A 14,740-nucleotide genomic window follows, 5' to 3' on the forward strand; every position below is an offset into this window, starting at 1 on the left:
TGCAGTGACAGTGAAGAGGGGAGTTATTAAATCGGTCAATGACACAAACAGTACTCCATGTTTAAGAGGGAAAGATTTACAAAAGAGCATTAAACGGAATCTCCCCCGTGAAGGGGTCTCCCGCATTGGAGAGAGTTGGGAAGCAGCTCCTTGGTGGGGAAAATTGCTTTTCTAGCAGTAGTATTTATAGTGTCATAAGCACACGTTCTGCTTCACTAACACAAAGTGAGGTCCCTGCGTTGTGTCAGATAAACCAAAATAGACTTTCTCTGCTCATAAAAATAACATAAAGCTATGTTTTTAAAATAGCATTACTTCTCTTTTCTTAGCACTTCTGTCTAGAATTTTTAGTATCATATACAGTTAGAAGATCCAACTATAGAAAAAACATTACTTATACAATATATTTTCACAATTAAGCTATTTTAGGATTTTGTTAAAATGAGTCATGTAAAAGTTAAGGCTTTTTTAGAAAACCTGGCAGTTACCAATGTTCTATATATAAAATCTATTGTGGCTTAAATTTTAAGATATTGCAAATTTTAAATCTTTAGTAACTTGTGAAGTGTGACATAATTCTCAAATGATTCCTTTTATAGAAATTTGGTTGCGTTTTAAAAATTGTAAATAAAATTCTTTTTCTAGGATATTTCTCAAAATTTTGGTTCCAGTGTTATAAATCTCCAATTGAATCAGAGGAGTTTTTTCTGTACTAGAAATAACATGTCATGTTGTTTCAGGTACATAACAGAAAGTTAAATTTATTTCTCTTAAATAGTTTGTCTTCCTGGAGTACAGGAATATGCATTTGGTGTATCTGCATAAAATGAGCCTCTGGTTATCAAGATATATTTTTAACATTTCTAAGGTACAATAAAACAAGCATGCTTTAAAGGCTTAGCTTTTTAGATTTCATTTTAATCATTTAATTCTGTGAGGACTTAATCCTCCAAGACTTTCACATTTTCTAGAGCAATAAGAATGAGTATTATTTTCACAGCAGAGTTTTTCAACTTAATTAGTAAAGAAAATAAAACTATTTACTTAAGATGATACAGTGAAATACTATAAATTCATGTTAATTAAAGGATACCATGTAGATAATTTTAATGTTTTACTTAGTTTATTTTATTGATGAGCACTATCCCCAGAGTTTTATTGCAGTCCACATAAGTTGCCTTTCTGATAGTTGTGGAATAACATTTTACTCTTAATGTACTAGCTGAGGAATTATTATTCTGGTTTAGTTTATAAACTAATACACATGCTTAAGTGTTCACTGAATTGAGGCTTTATCACATGAATAATCTTGTATGTTTCATTGGGTCTACTCACGTTCGATTTAGTGTGCATGTGTATATCTGTAGAATCTGAATACTTCATAAACATTAATTTATTTTCATAATACCCTGGTGAGGTAAAGCGGTAATATATCTGTTTTATAGATGAACTGAGGCTCAGAGAGATTAAGGTCAAAAGCATTCACTAATTTTGGGTGTCCAAATTGAGATGTCTCAGACCTGATTTTTCAAAGTACTCAGCATTACATAGCTCTTTCTTTGGACAAAGTACTGCTCTCTGGGTATGTCTATGCTCCTGCCCAAGTCCAAACATCGACTTTGCACTTAAGCAGACCCTTAGTGTGAGCCCCGTAAGTCTGAGTCAGCTGGTATGTGCCAACCACACATGTTTAATTGCACTCTAGACATTCCCTTATTGACTTATAGTTGTGGGTGTTCATCACTTTTGCACATCAGACTCAAAGGTTTCAGACTGGACACCCAAACAAAGAGGAACATATAATTAGTGACCACTTGTGAAAAGTTTGGTTTTGGGTGGCTTGCCCAGTGTTATCATTGGCTCCCAGTTTCTCTTGTCCAGCCAGTCCCAGCCTCTCTCTTCAGCTGCTCATAGTCCCTTCCCCTCCCTGCTGGCATGTGGTCTCAGTCTACCTCTTGCTCTCAGTCTCTCCCCTTCCAGTCTAATCTCTCTGCCTAGCTACTTTCAGTCTTTTCTCCCTAGCTGTCAGTTCCAGTCTTTCTACCAAGCTAGTACCAGTCTTCTTATTCAGTTTGTCTCATTTCCTCCTTCAGCTCAGCTTCTCCGTATTCCCAGACCTAGGGAAAACCGTTTCATTCTGGCATGCTTCAGCATGAGCAGGTAGGGGCTGACAAAGAACCCTCAAATTCACAACTTTCATGCCCAGCAAATAATGCCATAGCCAATTACTACCGGAGCTGCAACCCATTCACCCTTATTTCTGGTCTTCATAAAAGATTTACAACGGCCTTTCTCCCAATATTTTCTCTACTGACTTATTAATTATGTTTTTAAAAAAATCTGTGAATTTATTGGCCAGCTGACAGCTCCGGAAACAATCCTCGTCCCAGGACAGGTGCACCATGCTATGGCAATGTAAGTTTCCCATCCCATCCCACTAATTCTCTGCTTTTTAACTCTAGAGGTGGTCCCTCTGAGTCAAGGAATGATTCACTGTGCTTGTTGGCCTTGTCAATGCTGCAGAAATTCATCGTACTATTCTCCGCTAATATGCCTGTAACATATCTTGTATTTGCACATGCATTCCCAGTAGTGCACAGATGCTTGCTCCACCTTTTGAATTGGACTAGCTTTGAGGTGGGTTGACCAAGAAGTGGTTCTCTCTCATGCCAAATCCACCAGTGTAATGCAGTTTGTATAGGATCTCTGGCATAATTATCTTAACCATGAAAATGATCTTCCTATTATCCCACAGTCCACTACTTAAGTGCCTACTATACCTTCTTAACTCTACAGCACAGGGGTCAAGGATGCTTGAAGCCACACTCTCCAGGGACCTCAACATGTTTCCCCAGGAAGTTTTTTGAAATCTGACTTTAGAAAGCCTTTCAAAATCTTCCAGAAGCCACTGCTTCAGGAAGCTATTTTGGGATCTGTGGAATAGTTATCCAGAAACCGTGCATCTGTAATGGTGGAGTACCAGCACAAATATGGTCGTTGTGCTAACTGACTGAACGGCACTGCTCTTGTGAACGTGCTGCATTTTTGATTCTTCAGTGCTGTCCTACTCATTCAGTTACCAACAGTATAATTTTCTGCTAACAAGATTGCCAGTTGATGCCAGTTAAGATTTTTTTTTGTGATGTACAGCTTAATCATTTTGAACTGTGTCAAGACCACCAAAATAATTTCACTTAGGTCGTTAACCATCCTTTGCTAAGTTAAGTGCACATATTCAGGAATACTGCTGAGTAGGCCAACTTAACCTGGATCATCCTGAATCTTATGCACTTTATCAGCATTATTTTCTAACCTTCCCGCAGTCTATTTTAAATGTCACACACTCTAAAGGGCACCCTGGGCACCATCACAGTGCAAAATTTCACTAGGATGTATTATTATTTGTACTGCTGTAGCACCCTGGATCAGAACCACACAGTGCTAGATGTACAAACCCAGGACAGAAAGATAGTTTGTGCTTATACAGTTTACAATCTATAACAATAATATCAGGGAAAATAAAACTTTTAAAATGTCAATTGTTGTGTAACCAAACTGGTTAATAAGATTCTTTTGTGTAGAATGCAAGGATTGACAGTGCTCATATGTTCATTATTAAAGATGATTTAAACATTAAACTGAACATGTAAAATGGCCATGTTTTTCTCCACTTGTGTTTGAGAGAAAAAGTATGACTGCTAGCATGGTAAGAAAGCACAAAGGGTTATGAGTCATTATCACTGCTCTCATAAGCAGGTGTAACTACACTGAAGTTAAAGGTGCAGCCGCCTATGGCAACGATAACTTTGGTCTTGTACTTATATCTTATTTGCAGGGGAATCTCAAAACTAGCAGCATTGTATTACCCCAGAGAAGAACTTTGTTATAACTAACAAGCCTCAGCTTCTTGTGCAAAAAAGCTGAAGTACAGTACAAAGACCAAAATGTGATCTAGAATTTGGCCAGAGTCTCTGACATGGGAGAGCCAACTCTCATCCACTTAGCTACATTGACTTTCCGAATGAATGTACCATACCTGTATGCATGGCAGTATTGTCTGAAACCATAGTGACCTTCAGAGTCAGAAATAGATACCCATGATTCTTGATTCCCAACATTCCTTTGCTGTCTAGCAAATAGTTGTGTAAGATACTTTTCAAAATGCATGTCTCCCCTCCCTCTGACTGCTGGTCTACATAGAGGTTAACAGCCAAGTACTGCTACCAGTTTCTCCTTTAGCTCAACTGGTGGAGGTTTGTTCTGTGGATTTGAAAATTATGCATTACAATCCTATTAATGATCCATGCAAAGGATCAGTCTGATTCCATGTGATAACTTCTGTTTCTTTTCGGTTTGCTTTATAAAACCCTAGGAAATTATGTATACAAATTATGTTGAAAGAAAGTTAAGGTTGCAAATTCAAGGACTCAGAAATGTGGAACTACCAGAATTAAGGATGTGTGTGCAAACTTATTTTGTCTTCACTGTGCATATGCACTGTATAGTCTTTACATAATCATATTCTGTCTGTTTCACAGGACCCATGCCACATTTAGTGCACAGGTTAGACATCTAATGAGGCAAAGAGTTGCAAGAAGAGAAGGAATATTTCCTTGTGTTCAGAGCACTAGATTGGGACCTGTGAGAGCTGGATTCTGTTTCTTGCTCTGCCAGACTTTCTATGCAGTGTTAGCCAAGGCTATCATAATATATACATAGACCAGGGAACTGAAATAAAATCGCACAGACAACCTTAATACTAGCATTTCTTAATTTTTCAATGGCTAACTATAATACTGTTTTGACATATTATATATAATTTATAACTTGTGTTCAGGCAGCCTCTATTCTAGACTCTTAGCCGTCATTGAATTTTCCAAGCAATTGTCAGTCCTGACCTTCTGCATTAAGGTCTGGAGTTTTATGATCTGTATAGTGCGATTTCAGGATTAGCACTTTTGTGTGTCACTCTAAAGCCTATTTTATGTCTGTAGAGTCAGTGTGAAGCAATGGAAACCGCTGCAAGCCTGTTTGAGGGCTCCTTTTATTCAGAATATCGCCAAATTAAAACATAACTGGGTTTTGCTGTCTGTGTGACATTACTAAGGGTACAATCTAGACTGTTGAACAGCTATATCCCCTCAATTCTTCAGCCTGGGGTGCCTTTTACATTGGTTCATTGTGAGAGCAACTGCTCCTGGTCTGCTCATGCACAGCCTCCACCATGTGAATTACTTCCAGTTATACTGTATAAGTGCTATGGCCAGCCACTCTTGAATTACACTACAGAGCAACACCAGCAAATTCCCAGTCCTAAACTTTTCCCCCAGAAATGTGAATCTTGTACTGCCTAGCCCTCTCCTGGATAACACAAGCTCATATAAAGTCTGTTATTTTATTAATAGAAAATGTGTACAAATACTAGAGGGATAGCCGTGTTAGTCTGGATCTGTAAAAGCAGCAAAGAATCCTATGGCACCTTATAGACTAACAGACGTTTTGGAGCATGAGCTTTCGTGGGTGAATACCCACTTCTTCAGATGCATGTGGTGGAAATTTCCAGGGGCAGTATATATATGCTAGCAAGCAAGCTAGAGATAACGAGGTCAGTTCAATCAGGGAGGATGAGGCCCTGTTCTAGCAGTTGAGGTGTGAAAACCAAGAGAGGAGAAACTGGTTCTGTAGTTGGCAAGCCATTCACAGTCTTTGTTCAATCCTGAGCTGATGGTGTCAAATTTGCAAAGGACTGGAAACCAACAGGACTCCACTGGCCATCACATACAGCCCCCAGCTAAAACCCCTCCAACGCATCATCAAGGATCTACAACCCATCCTGGACAATGATCCCACACTTTCACAAGCCTTGGGTGGCAGGCCAGTCCTTGCCCACAGACAACCTGCCAACCTGAAACATATTCTCACCAGTAACTGCACACTGCACCATAATAACTCTAGCTCAGGAACCAATCCATGCAACAAACCTCGATGCCAACTCTACCCACATATCTACACCAGCGACACCATCACTGGTTCATTCACCTGCATATCCACCAATGTAATATACGCCATCATATGCCAGCAATGCCTCTCTGCTATGTACATTGGCCAAACTGGACAGTCTCTACGGAAAAGGATAAATGGACACAAATCAGACATTAGGAATGGCAATATACAAAAACCTGTAGGGGAGCACTTCAACCTCCCTGGCCACACTATTGCAGACCTTAAGGTGGCCATCCTGCAGCAAAAAAACTTCAGGACCAGACTTCAAAGAGAAACTGCTGAGCTTCAGTTCATCTGCAGATTTGACACCATCAGCTCAGGATTGAACAAAGACTGTGAATGGCTTGCCAACTACAGAACCAGTTTCTCCTCTCTTGGTTTTCACACCTCAACTGCTAGAACAGGGCCTCATCCTCCCTGATTGAACTGACCTCGTTTTCTCTAGCTTGCTTGCTAGCATATATATACTGCCCCTGGAAATTTCCACCACATGCATCTGAAGAAGTGGGTATTCACCCACGAAAGCTCATGCTCCAAAACGTCTGTTAGTCTATAAGGTGCCACAGGATTCTTTGCTGCTTGTACAAATACTGTTATCTCAAATAGAGTTTCCTAAACACTTCAGTCCAATCACACTGTTTAGATAAAATGACAAAACAAGTTTATTAACAATCAGAATTTGGTTACAAAGAAATAAAAGGTAAAACACAACTAATACCTAATTTAACAAGCTTAAGTGAATTCAAAGCAAAAGGTCTCTCTCACTACATGCTTCAGCAGCCTCACTGGCTGACTTCCTTTCAGACAGGATCCCTCCCTCAGTCCAAAACTGTTTCTTTGTTCCTCAGGTGTTGTGATTGCCACGGGTAGAGAGAAAGGGTGGAATGACTTGAGGTCTTGGTTCTCCATTCTTATACTTACCTCCTCTTTGAGAATCATCTCCAGCTGGAGTTCAGGAGACAGAAAGTCTGGGGGGATGAGAACCTCCTGCTGTTTCCTTGCCAAGATGTAAAGTTCTCATTCAGCCCTTTCCCTGCCAAAGAATGGCCACTTAACAAGGTGATGGATTTTGTTGACACCTGGCTGAGGATTTTTTTGTCTTTGAGGAACTAGTTTGTGGTTGCTTCCACAGATTTGAAATATGTCTTAGGGCACATCTTCACGAGCCATGGTGGCAGTGCTTTAACGTGGCTATGAGGTAATGTCACTGAAAAAACCACCTGTGTGAGGGGAGTAGCTACCAGTGCTGGGAGTGTGGCTGCCAGCGCTATAGTACTGTCTACAGCGCCACATAGGGTGACTAGACAGCAAATGTGAAAAATCGTGACGGGGTGGCGGGTAATAGGAGCCTATATAAGAAAAAGACCCTAAAATCAGGACTGTCCCTATAAAATTGGGCCATCCGGTCACCCTACTGCCACAGTACAGTGCTGAAACTTGCAGCGCTCAGGTGGGTGTTTTTTCACACCCCTGAGTGAGAAAGTTACAGCACTGTAAAGTGCTGTTGTAGACAAACCCTTAGTAACATCATACAGTAGAATCTTGTAACTTTACATACTGTGTTGCTACACATTTTACCTGGACAATAATGATTAGCAAATTCAGAGTTTTCAAGTGATACCTTACAAGGCAGAGATTGTATAACATTTATCATAGTCTTGAAAAAGGGGTGAACATAGAGTTAAAGACTGACAGTCTGTCACCATCCAATTTTAAAATTCTTAGTCATTTAAATTTTACGTGTTACACCTGTGTGGTTTGCAGCTACCTATGTCATGCCAAGAGTTCTAGACCATTGTAATAGCAGAAGTAATTCAGCCCATCACTATCCTTACTCTGCAGCTAATTTGCATCCACCAGGTTGCATGAGGGAGACTGCGCCTGTGGTGGATTCCTTGGTCAAACTGCCACTCCACATGCTGCCAGCACAAACCTCAAAGCACAACACAAACAGCATACACAATAATCCCCAAAACACCCAGCCCCTCACTGCAGCATGTATCACTCGTTCTCCACCCACACAAATCAACACACAATCCCCCAGCACTACTACCCAGACACAAATCAGTGCAACCACCACACGCAGCCCCTCGCTGCAGCCTACACATATTACTTGCTATCTACACAAATCAACAACATGCAAACTTGCCACCCTCGCTCATACTTATCATAAAACCATAAATGAGTGGCAAAAGGCCATCACTAATGCATGTTAATTGCCAATTAACTTGTAACCAACATGTTAACCATATGTAAATACTAATGTAGACACTTCACAAAATGAGTTGTGCCCTGGAATAAGCATTTGTTAAGTGTCTGCTTTACTGTTTGCAATTGGGTGAGAAGCTGTATAGAAGTGTTACAACATGACTGAACATGCTAGTCTAGACAAAGCCTAAATATTTTTGACAGGGACAGCTCCTCAAAGGTATTTAGGCAAGTTAGGAAACTGAATACTTTAGAGGATCTGTGTCTCAGTGTTCTAAAATACATGAAGTGACCCTTTACAGTGATCTGCAATTTTGTCAATCATAGGCTCTAAGTTTCACAAGCCTCATCAATGAAAGCCGGTATTGTTTCTTTAGTTCTGTTCTGTGTTATAGGGCTATGTGTCTTTTATCGTTCTGGTTGTAGTTTTATAGTCCTGTTTTATAGTCCTGTTTTCATAAGATTTTTTAAAATATATTAAATTATTGTACGGCACCACAGGTGTGTTATAAATAAAATTAATATTTATTATTCCAGACCCTTCACAATACCGTTTACAAGGACAGAGAATAACTAGCAGCTAACCTACCTTTCCAAGTTGATTTTCTCAGGCTTTTTACCCCCTCTGCCCTCAGTTTTTCTTTAGTCTTTTAGTTTCCTCTTGCTTTCTCATCAGCTCACTTTTCCTTCCCCGACATTGCTGTTATTACAAATTTTACTTGTTAGCTTCTCCTCAGAGACTGCCTTGTTTCCCCTCTCTCTGTGGGGCTCCTGCTATTGTCATTACCCTTTTTTTCAATTATCTTTGTCTAACCTCCCTATGGCAACTGTAGATGCCAAATTCCAGTTTCCCATTTCTCAACTGACCTTCCCATTCCCAACTGCCTCTTTGCCAGCTGTCATTCCCATTTGTCCAGTTCTCAACTGCCTGCCTCCCTCCAGCCACGTTCCTAGCTGCTGATTTCCTAGGTGCTCATAACCCAATTGCTACTCCCATTCCCTAATGTCCATTTCCTAACTAACACGGTTGCCCCCAACCAGCAGCTGCTCCAGGCACCAGCGCTCCAAGTGCGTGTCTGGGGCGGCAAGACATGAGGGGCGCCCTGCCAGTCCCTGCGAGGGCGGCAGTCAGGCAGCCTTTGGCGGCTTGCCTGCGGGAGGTCTGCCAGTCCCGTGGATTTGGTGGCAATTTGACGGTGGGTACGCCAAAGCCGTGGGACCGGCGGACCTCCTGCAGGCAAACCGCCGAAGGCAGCCTGCCTGCCGTGCTTGGGGTGGCAAAAAAGCTAGATCCGCCCCTGCTCCCAACTGCCTAAATTCCAGCTGCTACTCTTGATCTCTGCTGCCCAGTGCCACTCCTAATGCTAGCTGCTGCTTCCAGCTCCCATAGAACCATCTGATTTAAACATTTCATCCCTTCTCCAACTAAAGGAAAAGAACCCAAAATATTCTGCTGCTTATTTGAGTACATAAGCATGTTACATAGGCATCTTATTTGACTGCTGCTGCACTCTGCATTATTCATGATAAATCCAATAATTCTTTCCTCCAACTTAATGCAAGTTCAAAGTTCATTTTGTTTTTTTTTTTAATTGCTCTACATTTATGGAAGGTAAATTTTGTCTGCCATCAGTTGCCAGTGTTTAAAGTCCACTTGGATTTTACATTTCTCTGTAGGTTTTCTACAGTGAACCCCCCACAGTGCCAGCAGCGGACTTTACTCATTCATTGGCCAGTTCTGCCTCCAAATCATTATAGGCTGGTTTTACTGCCTCTTGTTAAGGTTTCCAGACACATATTATAAGATCGTGTTTTCAGTTGCTTAGCCAAACTTTAACCAGCATTTTCCATGTAAGGTGTCTCACGCTGAATTTTTTGGGAAAATTTCAGACAAAATGAGTCAGCTGTTTCCAAGAATGAAAGAAGGGAAAAATACATTGTTTTGCCCCTCTTAAAAATTTTGTAAGGACTTTTCTTTAAAATGATCAAGTAGCATGCAGTATAGCAGGGGCTTGAAATTTGGAAGGGGCTGCCTTTGTGTGAGGAACATGTCTTTTGCTGTAAAAACAAGCTCAAATTTGGCTAAGTTATAAGCCTTTGGAAAATTTAGCTCAAACACTCAGTAGAGACTCACTAGAGTTTAACAAAAAAAATCTCTGAAGGTTTTGTTCTCATTGCACATGTTCAAGCTGCTTAGCTTCTAGAACTGACCAGACTGCCTATGTGTCACCCTCATAGTGCATCTGAGCATGCTCCATTCCCTCACGGCTACGTGTGACTGGACTGCACATTCATAGCAACGACAGCAACTAAGTGTGCTTTAGCCCAAAGCTATAGAGTCGGAGAGAGATTTTCTCTGTAATGGCTTCTCTCACAGGGTCTGGGCTGGAGTTGAGCTGGGCACTGGATCAGGGAAGACTAGGACTGGGTGCCAGTGAGAGTAAATGGATGGGGGGAAATGGATATCTGATGGCGTGATGGGGATAGCACTGAGATTGGATGAGGAGCTGGGGTGAGGGGAGGAGATTGAGACTGGCTGGAGGAGGAACCAGTGAGGGGGAGCAGGAGTAGGGGGAGAAAAGAGACAGATCTGACAAGGACCTGGGGGGTGTGGTGTGGTGGGGAGAACTGGCATTGGCCAGGCAAAGAGACTGATACAAGGAGGGGATGAGGTGAATGAGGTTGGATGAGAAACCCAGTGAGGGAGACTAGTTAGGAGCCATTGGGGTGGGGAAGAGACGGTTCAGACAAAGAGCTGGTAGCTGGTGATTGGGACTGAGAGTTGTGAGGGAAGATGAGGACTCAGAGAACCCAGAGGAGGAGACTAGGATTGGCTTGGGAAGGAGACTGGGATGAGAAGCCTGAAGAGTGGAAGTGGGTAGTGTCAAAGTTAGAATCAGGACTCACAATTTGTCAGACCACTCTGTTTTATTAGTGCAGCACTCCGCCAATAACACCCAGATAATGTGAGTGGCCATGCAAGACCCAAAGAGTCTTATTTATACAGATAAAAGAGCGGGAATTAGACAAAGGGACAAAGAAAGCAAAACAGTAAAATTCAGGGGCATAGCATGCATTTCCTATTTCCTTACTAACTCTTATTGATTTAAGGCTAATACTTCACCAATTGCCCTTAAATGGTGCAATTGTTCTATGTGAATGTCTGTATTCCTGACACCTGGATTGCAGCATTCCAACAGTTTTGCTTAAAGGTACAGACAGCATTTCTTTAATCCTTTCTATTTTCACAATATAATTCATTCTACTTTCACAGGGTATGGCTACACTTGACATTTCAAAGCACTGCCACGGCAGCACTTTGAAGTGTGAGTGTGGTCGGAGCGCCAGCGCTGGGAGAGAGCTCTCCCAGCGCTGCACGTAAACCACATCCCTTACGGGTGTAGCTTGCAGCGCTGGGAACCGCGCTCCCAGCGCTGCGGCACTGATTACACTGAGGTTTTACAGCGCTGTATCTTGCAGCGCTCAGGGGGGTGTTTTTTCACACCCCTGAGCGCGAAAGTTGCAGCGCTGTAAAGCGCCAGTGTAGCCATGGCCACAATCCCTCCTTTTGGTCAAGCGCACGCCATGACCAACAATTACTGGGTTCCACAAATTAACCGTTCCTTATCTCTTTGTTCATCAGTGATATTCAAAATCATCACATTAGCACTCTGTTTTGGGGCAGTCATCTGGGTGACACAATTCTGGATTCAACAGGAGATTAACTGAAAGCATACAAAAATCACTAAGATTCCAAACAGGATAGTTAGGGCTCCCTGAAACAACCAGTTTCCTATGCCAGAGAAATTGAACAGGTTACTTAGCCACTTCCATAAAGAACTCGATTCTTCATGGGGAAGATATGCGATTTGTTCTAAGTGGCTAGCGCGATCTATTACCTCATTGGTATTGTCAGGTATAAACACACAACATTCTTTTCCAATGAGAGCACAGGTCCCTCCTTTGGCCGCCAGCACTATGGGTATGTCTACATCTACAATTTTGCAGCGCTGGTTGTTACAGCTGTGTTAGTACAGCTGTATAGGGCCAGCACTGCAGAGTGGCCACACTTACAGCAACCAGCGCTGCAGGTGGTGTTAGATGTGGCCACACTGCAGCGCTGTTGGGCGGCTTCAAGGGGGGTTTGGGGAACGCGAGAGCAAACCGGGGAAGGAGACCAGCTTCGCCGCGGTTTGCTCTCGCGTTCCCCGAACCACCCTGCAAACCGCAGGGAAGGAGACCTGCTTGCTCGGGGGTTCGGGGAACGCAAGAGCAAACCGGGGAAGGAGACCAGCTTCGCCGCGGTTTGCTCTCGCGTTCCCCGAACCACCCTGCAAACCGCAGGGAAGGAGACCTGCTTGCACGGGGGTTCGGGGAACGCGAGAGCAAACCGGGGAAGGAGACCAGCTTCGCCGCGGTTTGCTCTCGCGTTCCCCGAACCACCCTGCAAACCGCAGGGAAGGAGACCTGCTTGCTCGGGGGTTCGGGGAGCGCGAGAGCAAACCGGGGAAGGAGACCAGCTTCGCCGCGGTTTGCTCTCGCGTTCCCCGAACCACCCTGCAAACCGCAGGGAAGGAGACCTGCTTGCTCGGGGGTTCGGGGAACGCGAGAGCAAACCGCAGGGAAGGAGACCTGCTTGCTCTGGGGTTCGGGGAACGCGAGAGCAAACCGGGGAAGGAGACCTGCTTGATTACCAGAGGCTTCCTCAGGTATGCTGGGATACCTGCTTATTCCACGGAGGTCAAGAAGAGCGCTGGTAAGTGTCTACACTTGATTACCAGCGCTGGATCACCAGCGCTGGATCCTTTACACCCGAGACAAAACGGGAGTACGGCCAGCGCTGCAAACAGGGAGTTGCAGCGCTGGTGATGCCCTGCAGATGTGTACACCTCCTAAGTTGCAGCGCTGTAACCCCCTCACCAGCGCTGCAACTTTGTGATGTAGACAAGCCCTATGTCTAATGCCTGACGGTTTTGGAGGGCCATCTGTCTGATCGCCTCTGTTTCTTTGGCCAGGGTTTTTAAACTTTCTCTGGTTTCATTTGCCATTATTTCAACTACTGCTTGTAACCTCAGGAGCCTTTTTGCCTGGTGTATTACTTCCCCAAGTGGGATAAAGGAACTGCCAATAGCCTCTGCCTAGGTGTCATTACTGTTCCATATTGTGTTAAACGGACAAGGTCCTCCAGTGAGGTCTGGGGAATTGAATGGGTAGCCAGGACAGGAACACCAGTTTGAAAGTGGGCTGGGATGTGGCTGCAGACCTAGCATTTAGAAATAATAAGGGTCTGAGCTATCCACACTTGCTGCTGGATAAAAGAATTGTCATTGTGGACTCCCCAGACCTTAAGACACCAACAGCCAAGGAACAGGCACCACCAGAGGTGCATGTTGGAGGCAGGCCCTTCTGGTTCTGACAACCTCAGCTGAGGGAACTTCAGTCACAGTTTTATGTCCAGCAGGCGCTAGGCTCACTACTGCTGCTTCTTGGGCCTTGCTTTATGTAGTCATCTGCTTCCAGCAACCGTTACGAGAGCGTAGATTGTGAGGTATTGCAGGCTGTTCCTCTACGTCTTCTTCTGGAGTCAAAATTGACTCTGCGTGGTCCTGAGGTGGTGATTGGTTCACTGGGGATGGTGCATTCTTACACTGCGAAGCATGTATCCACTCTGAGATGCCAGACAGTTTAACAGCCATTGGGGTAGTAAGCAGTGCCTGGTGATTCTTTGTTGTTCTTTAAGTCTCTTTACTACTTCTTCCTTGACTCTGGCTATAACAATGGCCTTCACACCTTATCTTTTCCTGATGCATACATTCCTCATTCACACAAATAGATTGAGAATACAAACAGTAGTATTTTATATCGAGCAAAAAAAAGGCATTGCAAACTAAACCTTGCTAAGTTTTACAATTGATAACCAAGACAATTTACATTGAGACCCAGGCCTTTAATGTTTCTCTAATTTACTTAACATAGACACAATAGAGAATCCTGTCTCTTACTAACTAAATCTTAAAGAGTTAAGAGAGGGCCCAATTTGTAATGCATAGGGGAAAACAGAATCTTATAGTCCCAGGGGGTCATTTCTTTCTGCTATTTAAAAAAGTGGCTAGCAGGATGAAATCAAATTATACTTTAATTCTTATGGGACATTATAAAATCCTGTTCCTACATATCCCCCTTTTGACACTAAGATTATTAATCGCCAGTGTCACTTTTTATTTAATTCACGTAATAGAAAATACTGGGAGGTGATTTGGGCCTGTGACTTTAGCTTTGCACACATTTGTTTTATCCACCAGCACATTTTAAACATTTTAATTAAACACATACAATTTAAAACCAAAAACACAATTAGGAGTAGTAACATTAGTATGCCAGTAGTTGTGGGAGACCATCCAGAAAATATGTTATACCAATGGTAAGCTGTTATGTTTTTCTGTAGTGGCAATTCTTAACATGTCCCCATTTGTGTGTATAATATGAATGGTCCAGTTTTCCACATTACCTTTTTACCTTTTAACAGATG

General features: G+C 42.9%; 1 protein-coding gene across 4 annotated transcripts in view; it reads left to right on the forward strand.

Annotated features, from left to right (window-relative positions):
- ZNF143 (zinc finger protein 143) overlaps positions 1–14,740 on the forward strand; it is an 87,658-nt gene that overhangs the window by 1,058 nt on the left and 71,860 nt on the right. The window contains exon 3 of one of the 4 annotated variants that reach the window (XM_050955068.1): positions 646–740. The exons of the other annotated variants lie outside the window; for them this stretch is intronic. The gene's annotated coding sequence lies outside the window, so the exon portion shown is untranslated. The remainder of the gene's footprint in view (positions 1–645; positions 741–14,740) is intronic. 4 annotated transcript variants of the gene reach the window in all.

The sequence above is a fragment of the Gopherus flavomarginatus genome, chromosome 5 (genome assembly GCF_025201925.1).
Source record: "Gopherus flavomarginatus isolate rGopFla2 chromosome 5, rGopFla2.mat.asm, whole genome shotgun sequence".
Lineage (NCBI taxonomy): Eukaryota > Metazoa > Chordata > Testudines > Testudinidae > Gopherus > Gopherus flavomarginatus.